The 11,778-nt window shown below is 39.9% G+C and overlaps 2 non-coding genes across 2 annotated transcripts; one reads left to right on the top strand and one right to left on the bottom strand.

The window, feature by feature from the left end:
• The first annotated feature begins 899 nt into the window (after positions 1–899).
• On the top strand, positions 900–1,003 carry LOC112786955 (small nucleolar RNA R71). The gene has a single exon (XR_003194396.1). It is a non-coding gene; the product is annotated as a small nucleolar RNA R71 (small nucleolar RNA).
• Positions 1,004–9,237: 8,234 nt separating this feature from the next.
• Positions 9,238–9,345, bottom strand: LOC112788237 (small nucleolar RNA R71). Its single transcript, XR_003195610.1, has one exon. It is a non-coding gene; the product is annotated as a small nucleolar RNA R71 (small nucleolar RNA).
• Positions 9,346–11,778: the final 2,433 nt, after the last annotated feature.

The following is an 11,778-nucleotide window of genomic DNA, read 5'->3' as shown; positions in this document are numbered from 1 at the left end:
CTTCCTCTTTGCAACTCTCTGTGTCATTGGAGTGTGATCTCCCTTGATTGACTTTCTCCCTTTCTTGTTCTTCTGATTCCTCCCTTGGGTTTGCCATGGTATCACTAGAAGAATTGTGGGTAGGGATTTGCTTTGATAGATATCCAATTTGTGCTTCTAGCTTTTGAATGGCAGCACCATGATTTTGTAAGTTGGATATCACTTCTTCCTTAAAAGCTTTCAATTCGGTTATGTCTTGACTCATGGTTGCAAGCATTCCTTCTATCCGGTTTAATTGATCTTGAAATTGTTGGTTCGGATTAAGTTGGGTAGGTTGATTATTTTGGCCATGATATGATGGTTGGGGGTAAGTGTTTTGTGTGGCTTGGTATGATCTTTGGTTGGAGTTTTGGTATGTGGAATTGTTATGTTGGTTGTGGTTGTAAGGTTTGTGGTTTTGTGGTTGGGTTTGTTGGTTCCCCCACCCAAAGTTTGGGTGATTTTTCCATCCTGGGTTGTAAGTGTTGGAATGTGGATCATATGATTGCCTTTGTTGGTTTCCCACATAGTTGGCCTCTTCCCAATCACCTCCTTCAATGCTTACTTCCTCTTGATCTTGTGTGTGTATTGCAGCCACTTGCTTTGTTTCTAATTGCCTGGTAAGCTCTGCTAGTTGCTTGGCAAACACCTTGTTTTGGGCTAGAATTGTATCAACATGGTTCAGCTCCATGACTCCCTTAGTGTTGTGCCTTTCTGATGCATAGTAGTACTCATTCTCAGCCACTGTCTCAATCACTTCAATGGCCTCTTCCACAGTCTTTTTCCTGTTCAATGAACCTCCTGATGAATGGTCTACAGCCTTCCTTGATTCATAAGAGAGTCCATCATAGAAAATATGCAATTGCACCCAATCATGGAACATGTCTGGTAGGCATTTCCTTGTCAAGTCCTTGAATCTCTCCCATGCCTCGTAGAGAGTTTCACCATCTTGTTGTCTAAAAGTCTGAACCTCAGATCGAAGCCTATTGACCTTTTGTGGGGGGTAGAAACGTGCCAGAAACTTGCTTTCCACCTCATCCCATGTTGTTAGACTCCCCCTTGGGAATGATTCCAGCCACTCAGCTGCCTTGTCCCTAAGTGAAAATGGGAACAAAAGCAGTTTATATGCATCTTCCTGGACTCCATTGGACTTCACAGTGTCACAAATTCTCAGGAATTTTGTGAGATGTTGGTTTGGGTCTTCATTAGCACTTCCACCAAATGAACAATGATTCTCCACAAGTGATATTAGCTGTGGTTTGAGTTCAAAATTGTTGGCCTCAATGGGTGGTTTCTGGATGCTGCTACCACAATTCCCAGAGGTTGGGTTTATGTATGAACTAAGAACCCTCCTCTCAGGAATGGCATTGTTTCCATCAGCTCTCTCATGGTTATGAACTTCTCTATCCATGTTGAGATCTAAAGCTTCCTCAAAATTGTCCTCAGATTCTCCTTCAGATTCCTCTTCTCCCACTACTCTCTTCCCTCTTGCTTCCCTTCTCAGTCTATGAAGGGTCCTCTCTGGTTCGGTATATGGAGGAGTTGATGTCTCTCCTCTCCTACCTGTCATACAAGAACACAGCACAGGCACAAACAAGTGAAATACTCTTGGTTAATGGAAGAGTATGGTTAGAGCAATTGAGGAATTAATTCAAACAGTTAGTGAGTCAGTGAGTTAGTTGCTTGAATTTAAAGGCATAAAGAAAGAAAGCATGTAACCGAGTGCAGAAATTAAAATTCAACAAGTAACTTGAACAGAATTAACAAAGCAAGAGAAATTGCTCAATCTAGTTAGCTTCCAATTGGAGAATTGTCAATCGAAAACCAATCCCCGGCAACGGCGCCATAAACTTGATGCGCATAATCTAGTTATGCTACGATTTAGGAAATTGCACGATCGGCAAAATTCCTTCCGGCAAGTGCACCGGTTATCGTCAAGTAAAAACTCACAATAGAGTGAGGTCGAATCCCACAAGGATTGGTTGAGTGAGCAATTCGGATTAGAAGTGTGTTCTAGTTGAGCGGAATCAAGATTGAGATGAGAATTGCGGAATGTAAAATTGGCGGGAAAAGTAAATGACAAGAAATTGAAATGGCGGAATCTTAAATTGCATGAATTAAAGAGCAGAAACTAAATTGCTGAAATTAAAAGGGAATGGGGGTGATTGCATGAATTGAGTTGCAGAATGTAAAGAGAAGATGTAAATCAGAATTGGGGAATTCATTGGGTTATAGGAGATATTGAGATCTCCGAATCAAAACATGTTTATCTCTTCCTCAAGCAATGCGTTCATTGAATTTTGCTTGGCAATCTTATATGATTGGATCCCAATCCCTTGGCTCACCAATTCTCTCTAGAAATGAACAAATTCCCAATCCCTTGGTTTAAATGTTCATAAGAAGAGATGATGCTCGATCACTGATTATACCACACAGTTTCATGAACCACAATTTGGTAGGATTACATGTCACAATATCCATCCAAACCCCAATCCAATTCACTGTGAGAAAGCTTCTCTAGCATGAATCCTCCATTCCTTTCCCAAGGTTCCGAAGGATTCCAATTATGGGTAGTTTCTTTCCCAAGACAACTACCCAATGGAATTAGATCGAGAAGCTTTCTAACAAAATTCAAGAGAAAAGATTGAAGAAGAAGATAAACTATTATTGATTCATTGAATTACAATAGAGCTCCCTAACCCAATGAAAGGGGGTTTAGTGAGTCATAGCTCTGAATTCAATTACAAAGATATGAAAACTAGCTAAAAGTGAAGGTCCAAAAAAAGTCCTTTCTAACTTAAATTCTATCCTATTTATACACTTTCTATATTGAGCTTCTGTTGTGTTTCTTGGGCTTTGAGGCCTCTCCCTGCTTTCCTTTTGCCTTGGGTTTATGATCCATAATCTTGATGAGGCTGCTGATCCAAATTCTGTAACATTCATTGAGCCAACTTAGTGATAATCAAATAATGGCACATGACTCAATAAATTGAAATTTCAGACTCATCAATCCTTCAGGCCCAATCCCATAAACCATGATATTCAATTGGGTTTCATACCAGAGTAAGTTTAAGTTAATGTTTGTTCTCAAAGACTAACTTAAACCGCACTATTTTTGGCCCAGAAACCTTTTCCAAGAGTGGCGTTTAAGTTGCAGTTTAAGCTTAAACTGCAGCTTAAACGCCAGACACTTCCAGTGAGGCCTTTTGTAGAAGCACGTTTAAGCTTCAGTTTAAGGTTAAACTGAAGCTTAAACGTGGAAATGGAAGAAGGCAGCCCTGGAGAGTCATGTAGTCGAACACGTTTAAGCTTTAGTTTAAGGTTAAACTGAAGCTTAAACGTGGAAATGGAAGAAGGCAGCCCTGGAGAGTCATGTAGTCGAACACGTTTAAGCTTTAGTTTAAGGTTAAACTGAAGCTTAAACGTGGATATAGGAAGGGCAGCCCTGGAGGTCGAACACGTTTAACATCCAGTTTAAGGTTAAACTGGAGGTTAAACGTGGAAATGGAAGGAGGCATCCTGGAGGTCGAACACGTTTAACCTCCAGTTTAAGGTTAAACTGGAGGTTAAACGTGGAAGCTTAGAAGGGTAGCCCTGGAGGTGTCGAACACGTTTAAGCTCCAGTTTGAGGTCAAACTGGAGCTTAAACGTGGAAATGGAGAAAGCAACCCTGGAGGAGAAAACTTGGTCGAACACGTTTAAGCTCCAGTTTAAGGTCAAACTGGAGCTTAAACGTGAAATGGCTCCCTGGTGCACTTCCCATTTCTGGCGTTTAACCTCCAGTTTAAGGTTAAACTGGAGGTTAAACGTGGAACTCCTTCCTGAGTGGCATTCTCATTCTGGCGTTTAACCTCCAGTTTAAGGTTAAACTGGAGGTTAAACGTGGAATGCTTCTTTGGTGAGACTTTCATTCTGGCGTTTAACCTCCAGTTTAAGGTTAAACTGGAGGTTAAACTTCAATTCCAGCATTATATGGCTTGGTAGTTTAAGTTCCAGTTTAAGCTTAAACTGGAACTTAATCTCCACATGTGATATTCAAGCTTCCTTTATTGATTTTGTTGCTTCCTTGCCTAGCCTCTTCTTCCCTGAAATCATCCAAACAATTGCATCAAAGTCTTGCAAAATTTCATGAGAAATCTTCCATTCATAGCATTCAAGTAATATAACTAAAAACTCATGGAATTTGCATCAAAATCTTCATGTTTAATGATTTAAGACAAGCATGACTATTTGGCCCAAATGATTACTTAAGGCTCAAGAAAATGCATAAAACAACTAAAAATAAAAGAAAAAGGCTAGTGAAACTAGCCTAAGATGCCTTGGCATCACTGAGACCAGCTTAGCTTTCAGCGTTTCAAACGCCTGCAGGCATGCTGTGTCAAACACAAATGGTGTGTCAGCAGCTAGCAGATTTCTTAGAGGTTTTGCGATTTTTGAAAAATCCTTTATAAACCTCCTATAGAATCCTGCATGCCCCAGAAAGCTTCTGATTGCCTTAACATTGGCAGGTGGTGGTAATTTTTCAATTACCTCTATTTTTGCTTGATCTACCTCTATTCCCTTGTTTGAGATTTTATGCCCAAGAACAATTCCTTCAGTCACCATGAAGTGACACTTTTCCCAGTTTAAAACTAGGTTGGTTTCTTGGCATCTTTTCAGAACAAGTTTTAGGTGATCAAGACAGGAGCTGAATGAGTCTCCATATACTGAGAAGTCATCCATGAAGACTTCCAGAAATTTTTCCACCATATCAGAGAAAATAGAGAGCATGCATCTCTGGAAGGTTGCAGGTGCATTGCATAGCCCAAAGGGCATCCTTCTATAAGCAAACACTCCGGATGGACATGTGAATGCTGTTTTCTCTTGATCCTGGGGATCTACTGCAATCTGGTTATAGCCTGAGTAGCCATCCAAAAAGCAGTAATAATCATGACCTGCTAGTCTCTCTAGCATCTGGTCTATGAATGGTAAAGGAAAATGATCCTTTCTGGTGGCTGTATTGAGCCTTCTGTAGTCAATACACATGCGCCACCCTGTAACTGTTCTTGTAGGAACCAGTTCATTTTTTTCATTATGAATCACTGTCATGCCTCCCTTTTTTGGTACGACTTGAACAGGGCTCACCCAGGGGCTATCAGAAATGGGATAAATAATCCCAGCCTCTAGTAATTTGGTGACCTCTTTCTGCACCACTTCCTTCATGGCTGGATTTAGCCGCCTCTGTGGTTGAACCACTGGTTTGGCATTATCCTCCAATAGGATTTTGTGCATGCATCTAGCTGGGCTTATGCCCTTAAGATCACCTATGGACCACCCAAGAGCTGTCTTGTGTGTCCTTAGCACTTGAATAAGTGCTTCCTCTTCCTGTGAATTTAAGGCAGAGCTTATGATCACTGGAAAAGTGTCACCTTCTCCTAGAAATGCATATTTCAAGGATGGTGGCAGTGGCTTGAGCTCTGGTTTAGGAGGTTTTTCCTCTTTCAGAAGAAAGTTCAGAGGCTCTTTCATGTCCCCTGAATCCTCCAAATCAGGCTGAACATCTTTAAAGATGTTTTCCAACTCTGATTCGAGACTCTCAGCCATGTTGATCTCTTCTACCAAAGAGTCAATAAGGTCAACTTTCATGCAGTCTGTTGATGTGTCTGGATGCTGCATGGCTTTGACAGCGTTCAATTTGAACTTGTCATCGTTGACTCTCAGGGTTATTTCCCCCTGCTGGACGTCAATGAGGGATCGTCCAGTTGCTAGGAAGGGTCTTCCTAGAATGAGAGTAGCACTCTTGTGCTCCTCCATTTCCAGCACAACAAAGTCAGTGGGAAAGGCGAATGGCCCAACTCTGACAATCATGTCCTCAATCACGCCTGATGGGTATTTAGTGGAACCATCAGCAAGTTGGAGACATATCCGGGTTGGTTTAACTTCTTCAGTTAAGCCAAGCTTCCTGATAGTGGATGCAGGTATTAGGTTGATGCTTGCCCCAAGATCGCATAAGGCTATCTTGGTGCAATCACCTTCCAATATGCATGGTATCAGAAAACTCCCAGGGTCTTTAAGCTTTTCAGGAAAGCTTTTCAGAATGACTGCACTGCATTCTTCAGTGAGGAGAACTCTTTCTGTTTCTCTCCACTCCTTTTTATGACTCAAGATCTCTTTCATGAACTTGGCATAAGAAGGTATTTGCTCAAGTGCCTCTGCAAAAGGAATCTTTATTTCAAGAGTCCTTAGATAATCTGCAAAGCGAGCAAATTGCTTATCCTGCTCCTCTTTCCGGAGTTTTTGAGGATAAGGTATCTTAGCTTTATATTCCTCAACCTTAGTGGTTAAAGAAGCCTTTTTAGAGGGGTTGTTATCAGCACTTGTGTGTGTCTGATCCCTCACTGGCAATTGAATGCCAGAGTCAGAAGCTGGAGTGACGTTAGACGCCAGTTCACTGTCTGTTCCTGGCGCCTGAACGCCAGAAATGTGCCCCTGTTGGGCGTTCAACGCCAGATTCTTGCCCATTTCTGGCGTTGAACGCCAATCCTACCTTGTTTCTGGCGCTGAACACCAGTTTTGGGCATGGTCTGGGCGTTCAGCGCCAGGAACAGACAGTGAACTGGCGTCTAACGTCACTCCAGCTTCTGACTCTGGCATTCAATTGTGAACCATGGTATTGGCACCATGTTCTTGGCGCCATTGCCAGGGAAAGAAAGAGCCATGAATTTTACATAATTAAAGTGTAATCACGATCGCGCGTACCAAGTTGCTCACGTCGCCACGGATTGTTCGAGCCTGGACATCACAATTTCGTGCACCAAGTTTTTGGCGCCGTTGCCGGGGATTGTTTGAGTTTGGACAACTGACGGTTCATCTTGTTGCTCAGATTAGGTAATTTTCTTTTTATTTTATTTTCAAAAATTTTTCAAAAATATTTTCAAAAATCTCTCATCTGTTTTCGAAAAAAAAAATAAAAATGTTTTCAAAAATTTTATTCAAGATTTTTAAGAATGAATTCTAGTGTTTCATGAAGCATGTTGAAGCCTGACTGGCTGTAAAGCCATGTCTCAATTCTTATACTCAAGAGAAGAGCTTCTTTGTCTTTCTTAGCCAATTGGCTGTTGAATGTAAGGAATGTCAGGCGTGTCATGTCTGAGTTACATACTAAAGCTTGGCTGGCTATTAAGCCATGCCTGACCCTTTGATTGGAGCTTTAGAGGATAAGATTCCTGGAATTCATATTAAAAATTTTGGAATCCATATTTTTCCTTTAATTTTCGAAAAATATAGAATAAAAATCCAAAAAAATTAGAAAATCATAAAAATAAAAAATATTTTCTGTTTCTTGTTTGAGTCTTGAGTCACATTATAAGTTTGGTGTCACTTGCATATGCATCTTGCATTTTTCGAAAATATCATGCATTCATAGTGTTCTTCATGATCTTCAAGTTGTTCTTGGTAAGTCTTTTTGTTTGATCTTGATGATTTTTTGTTTTGTGTTGTATGTTGTTTTTCATATGCATTCTTGAATTCTTAGTGCGTAAGCATTAAAGAATTCTAAGTTTGGTGTCTTGCATGTTTTCTTTGCATTAAAAATTTTTCAAAAATGTGTTCTTGATGTTCATCATGATCTTCATAATGTTCTTGGTGTTCATCTTGACATTCATAACATTATTGCATGCATTCATTGTTTTGATCTAAAAATTTCATGCATTGCATAATTTTCATGTTTTTCATAAAAATTTCAAAAATCAAAAAAATATCTTTCCTTTTTTCTCTCATCAAATTCGAAAATTGAGTTGACTTTTTCAAAATTTTTTTTAAATTCAAATTGTTTCTCATGAGTCAAATCAAATTTTCAATTTGAAAATCTTATCTTTTTCAAAATCTTTTTCAAAAATCAAACCTTTTTCAAAATTTTTAGTTATTTTCGAAAATTCCAAAAATATTTTCCAAAAATCTTTTTCTTATTTTTATAACTAATTTTCGAAAATAACAATAGCAATTAATGTTTTGATTCAAAAATTCCAAGTTTGTTACTTACTTGTTAAGAAAGATTCAAACTTTAAGTTCTAGAATCATATCTTGTGATTTCTTATGAATCAAGTCATTAATTGTGATTTTAAAAATCAAATCTTTTTCAAAACTAACTTCAATCATATCTTTTCAAAAATATCTTCTTATCTTATCTTTTTCAAAAATATCTTTTCAAAATATCTATTCTAACCTCCTAACTACTTATCTTTTCAAAATTGGTTTTCAAAATTTGTTTCAACTAACTAACTAACTTTTTGTTTGTTTCTTTACTTTTTCAAAACCACCTAACTAACTCTCCCTCTCAATTTTCGAAAATATCCTCCCCTTTTTCAAAAATTTCTTTTTAATTAACTAATTATTTTTATTTTTTTATTTCAAAAAAAAATTTTCGAAAAATACTAACTAATTTTTCAAAAACCATTTTCAAAAATCACTAACCCCTTTTCAAAAATGATTTTCGAAAATTCCCTCCTTCTCTCTCATCCTATTCTATTTATTCATTCATTAACTAACATCTCTTCCTCACATCATCACCAAATTCGAACCCCCTCTTCTATCTGTGTTCGAATTTCTTCCTCTTTTCTTCTACTCACATAAGGGATCCCTATACTGTGGTATAAAGGATCTCTATTATTATTATTATCATTTTTCTGTCCATTCTTCCTTGTATTATGAGCAGGAGCAAGGATAAGAACATTCTTGTGGAAGCAGATCCAGAACCTGAAAGGACTCTGAAGAGAAAATTAAAGAGAAGCTAAAATACAACAATCCAGAGAAAACCTTTCAGAAATTTTCGAACAGGAAGAGGAGATGGCAGCCGAAAATAATAATAATGCAAGGAGGATGCTTGGTGACTTTACTGCACCTAATTCCAATTTACATGGAAGAAGTATCTCCATTCCTGCCATTGGAGCAAACAACTTTGAGCTGAAACCTCAATTAGTTTCTCTGATGCAGCAGAACTGCAAGTTTCATGGACTTCCATCTGAAGATCCTTTTCAGTTCTTAACTGAATTCTTGCAGATATGTGATACTGTTAAGACTAATGGAATAGATCCTGAAGTCTACAGGCTCATGCTTTTCCCTTTTGCTGTAAGAGACAGAGCTAGATTATGGTTGGATTCTCAACCTAAAGACAGCCTGAACTCTTGGAATAAGCTGGTCACGGCTTTCTTAGCCAAGTACTTTCCTCCTCAAAAGCTGAGCAAGCTTAGAGCTGATGTTCAAACCTTCAGACAGAAAGAAGGTGAATCTCTCTATGAAGCTTGGGAAAGATACAAACAGTTGACCAAAAAGTGTCCTTCTGACATGCTTTCAGAATGGACCATCCTGGATATATTCTATGATGGTTTATCTGAGCTATCAAAGATGTCACTGGACACTTCTGCAGGTGGATCCATTCACCTAAAGAAAACGCCTGCAGAAGCTCAAGAACTCATTGACATGGTTGCTAATAACCAGTTCATGTACACTTCTGAAAGGAATCCTGTAATCAATGGGACGCCTATGAAGAAGGGAGTTCTTGAGGTTGATACTCTGAATGCCATATTGGCTCAGAACAAAATATTGACTCAGCAAGTCAATATGATCTCTCAGAGTCTGCATGGAATGCAAGCTGCATCCAACAGTACTCAAGAGGCATCTTCTAAAGAGGAAGCCTATGATCCTGAGAACCCTGCAATAGCAGAGGTAAATTATTTAGGTGAACCTTATGGAAACACCTATAACTCAACATGGAGAAATCATCCAAATTTCTCATGGAAGGATCAGAAGCCTCAACAAGGCTTTAATAATGGTGGAAGAAACAGGTTTAGCAATAGCAAGCCTTTTCCATCATCAACTCAGCAACAGACAGAGAACTCTGACCAAAATACTTCCAATTTAGCAAATCTAGTCTCTGATCTATCTAAAGCCACTGTAAGTTTCATGAATGAAACAAGGTCTTCCATTAGAAATTTGGAAGCACAAGTGGGCCAGCTGAGTAAAAGGATCACTGAAATCCCTCCTAGTACTCTCCCAAGCAATACAGAAGAGAACCCAAAAGGAGAGTGCAAGGCCATTGACATAAGCGCCATGGCCGAACCTCTGAGGAGAGGAGAGGATGTGAATCCCAAGGAGGAAGCCCTCCAGGGACGTCCAGTGATCAATAAGGAGCTTCCCTCTGAGGAACCAAAGGACTCTGAGGCTCATCTAGAGACCATAGAGATTCCATTGAACCTCCTTATGCCCTTCATGAGCTCTGATGAGTATTCCTCTTCTGAAGAGAATGAGGATGTCACTGAAGAGCAAACTGCCAAGTTTCTTGGTGCAATCATGAAGCTGAATGCCAAATTGTTTGGCATGGATGCTTGGGAAGTTGAACCTCCCTTGTTCATCAATGAACTAAGTGATCTGGATCAACTGACATTGCCTCAGAAGAGACAGGATCCTGGAAAGTTCATAATACCATGTACCATAGGCACCATGATCTTTAAGGCTCTGTGTGACCTTAGTTCAGGTATAAACCTCATGCCCCTCTCTGTAATAGAGAAACTGGGAATCTATGGGGTGCAAGCTGCTAAAATCTCACTAGAGATGGCAGACAGCTCAAGAAGACAGGCTTATGGACAAGTAGAAGATGTATTAGTAAAGGTTGAGGGCCTTTACATACCTACTGATTTCATAGTCCTGGATACTGGAAAGGAAGAGGATGAATCCATCATCCTAGGAAGACCTTTCCTGGCCACAGCAAGAGCTGTGATTGATGTTGACAGAGGTGAAATAGTATTTCAATGGAATGAGAACTCCTTTGTATTCAAAACTCAAGGACCTCCCTCTGCAACCATGGAGAGGAAGCAGGAAAAGCTTCTCTCCAAGCAGAGTCAACCAGAGCCCCCACAGTCAAACTCTAAGTTTGGTGTTGGGAGGCCACAACCAAACTCTAAGTTTGGTGTTGAACTCCCATATCCAAACTCTAAGTTTGGTGTTGGAGAGTCTCAACAAAGCTCTGCACATCTGTGAGGCTCCATGAGAGCCCACTGTCAAGCTATTGACATTAAAGAAGCGCTTGTTGGGAGGCAACCCATTGTTTATCTAATTCTTATTTTTATTGTTTTTCATGTTTTCTTAGGTTCATGATCATGTGGAGTCACAAAATAAACAAAAAAATCAAAAACGGAATCAAAAACAGCAGAAGAAAAATCACACCCTGGAGGAGCATCTGTCTGGCGTTCAAATGCCAGAACAGAGCATAGTTCTGGCACTGAACGCCCAGAATGGGAGCATCCTGGCGCTGAACGCCCAAAACAAGCATAGTTCTGGCGTTCAACGCCAGAAATGGCAGCAAAGGGGCGTTGAACGCCGAAAATGGGCACCAACCTGGCGCTGAACGCCCAGAGTTGTGTGCAAGGGCATTTTGCATGCCTAAATTGGTGCAGGGATGTAAATGCCTTGACACCTCAAGATCTGTGGACCTCACAGGATCACCTCAGGATCTGTGGACCCCACAGGATCCCCACCTACCTCCACTCACTCTCTTCTCTCTTCTCAATCATCTATTCCCAATAAACACTCTTCCCTATTAACTCTTTACCACTCACATCCAAACACCCACTTTCCTTCAAAATTCAACATCTCTTTCCCACCCAATCCCACCCATATGGCCGAATACACATCTCCCTCCATCTCCTCCATATCTTCTTCTTCTTCTATTCTTTCTTCTTTTGCTCGAGGGCGAGCAACATTCTAAGTTTGGTGTGGTAAAAAGCA

The sequence above is a fragment of the Arachis hypogaea genome, chromosome 20 (assembly GCF_003086295.3).
Source record: "Arachis hypogaea cultivar Tifrunner chromosome 20, arahy.Tifrunner.gnm2.J5K5, whole genome shotgun sequence".
NCBI classification, from domain to species: domain Eukaryota; kingdom Viridiplantae; phylum Streptophyta; class Magnoliopsida; order Fabales; family Fabaceae; genus Arachis; species Arachis hypogaea.
Note: the sequence above shows the minus strand (reverse complement) of the source record. Positions and strands in the feature narration are given on the sequence as shown.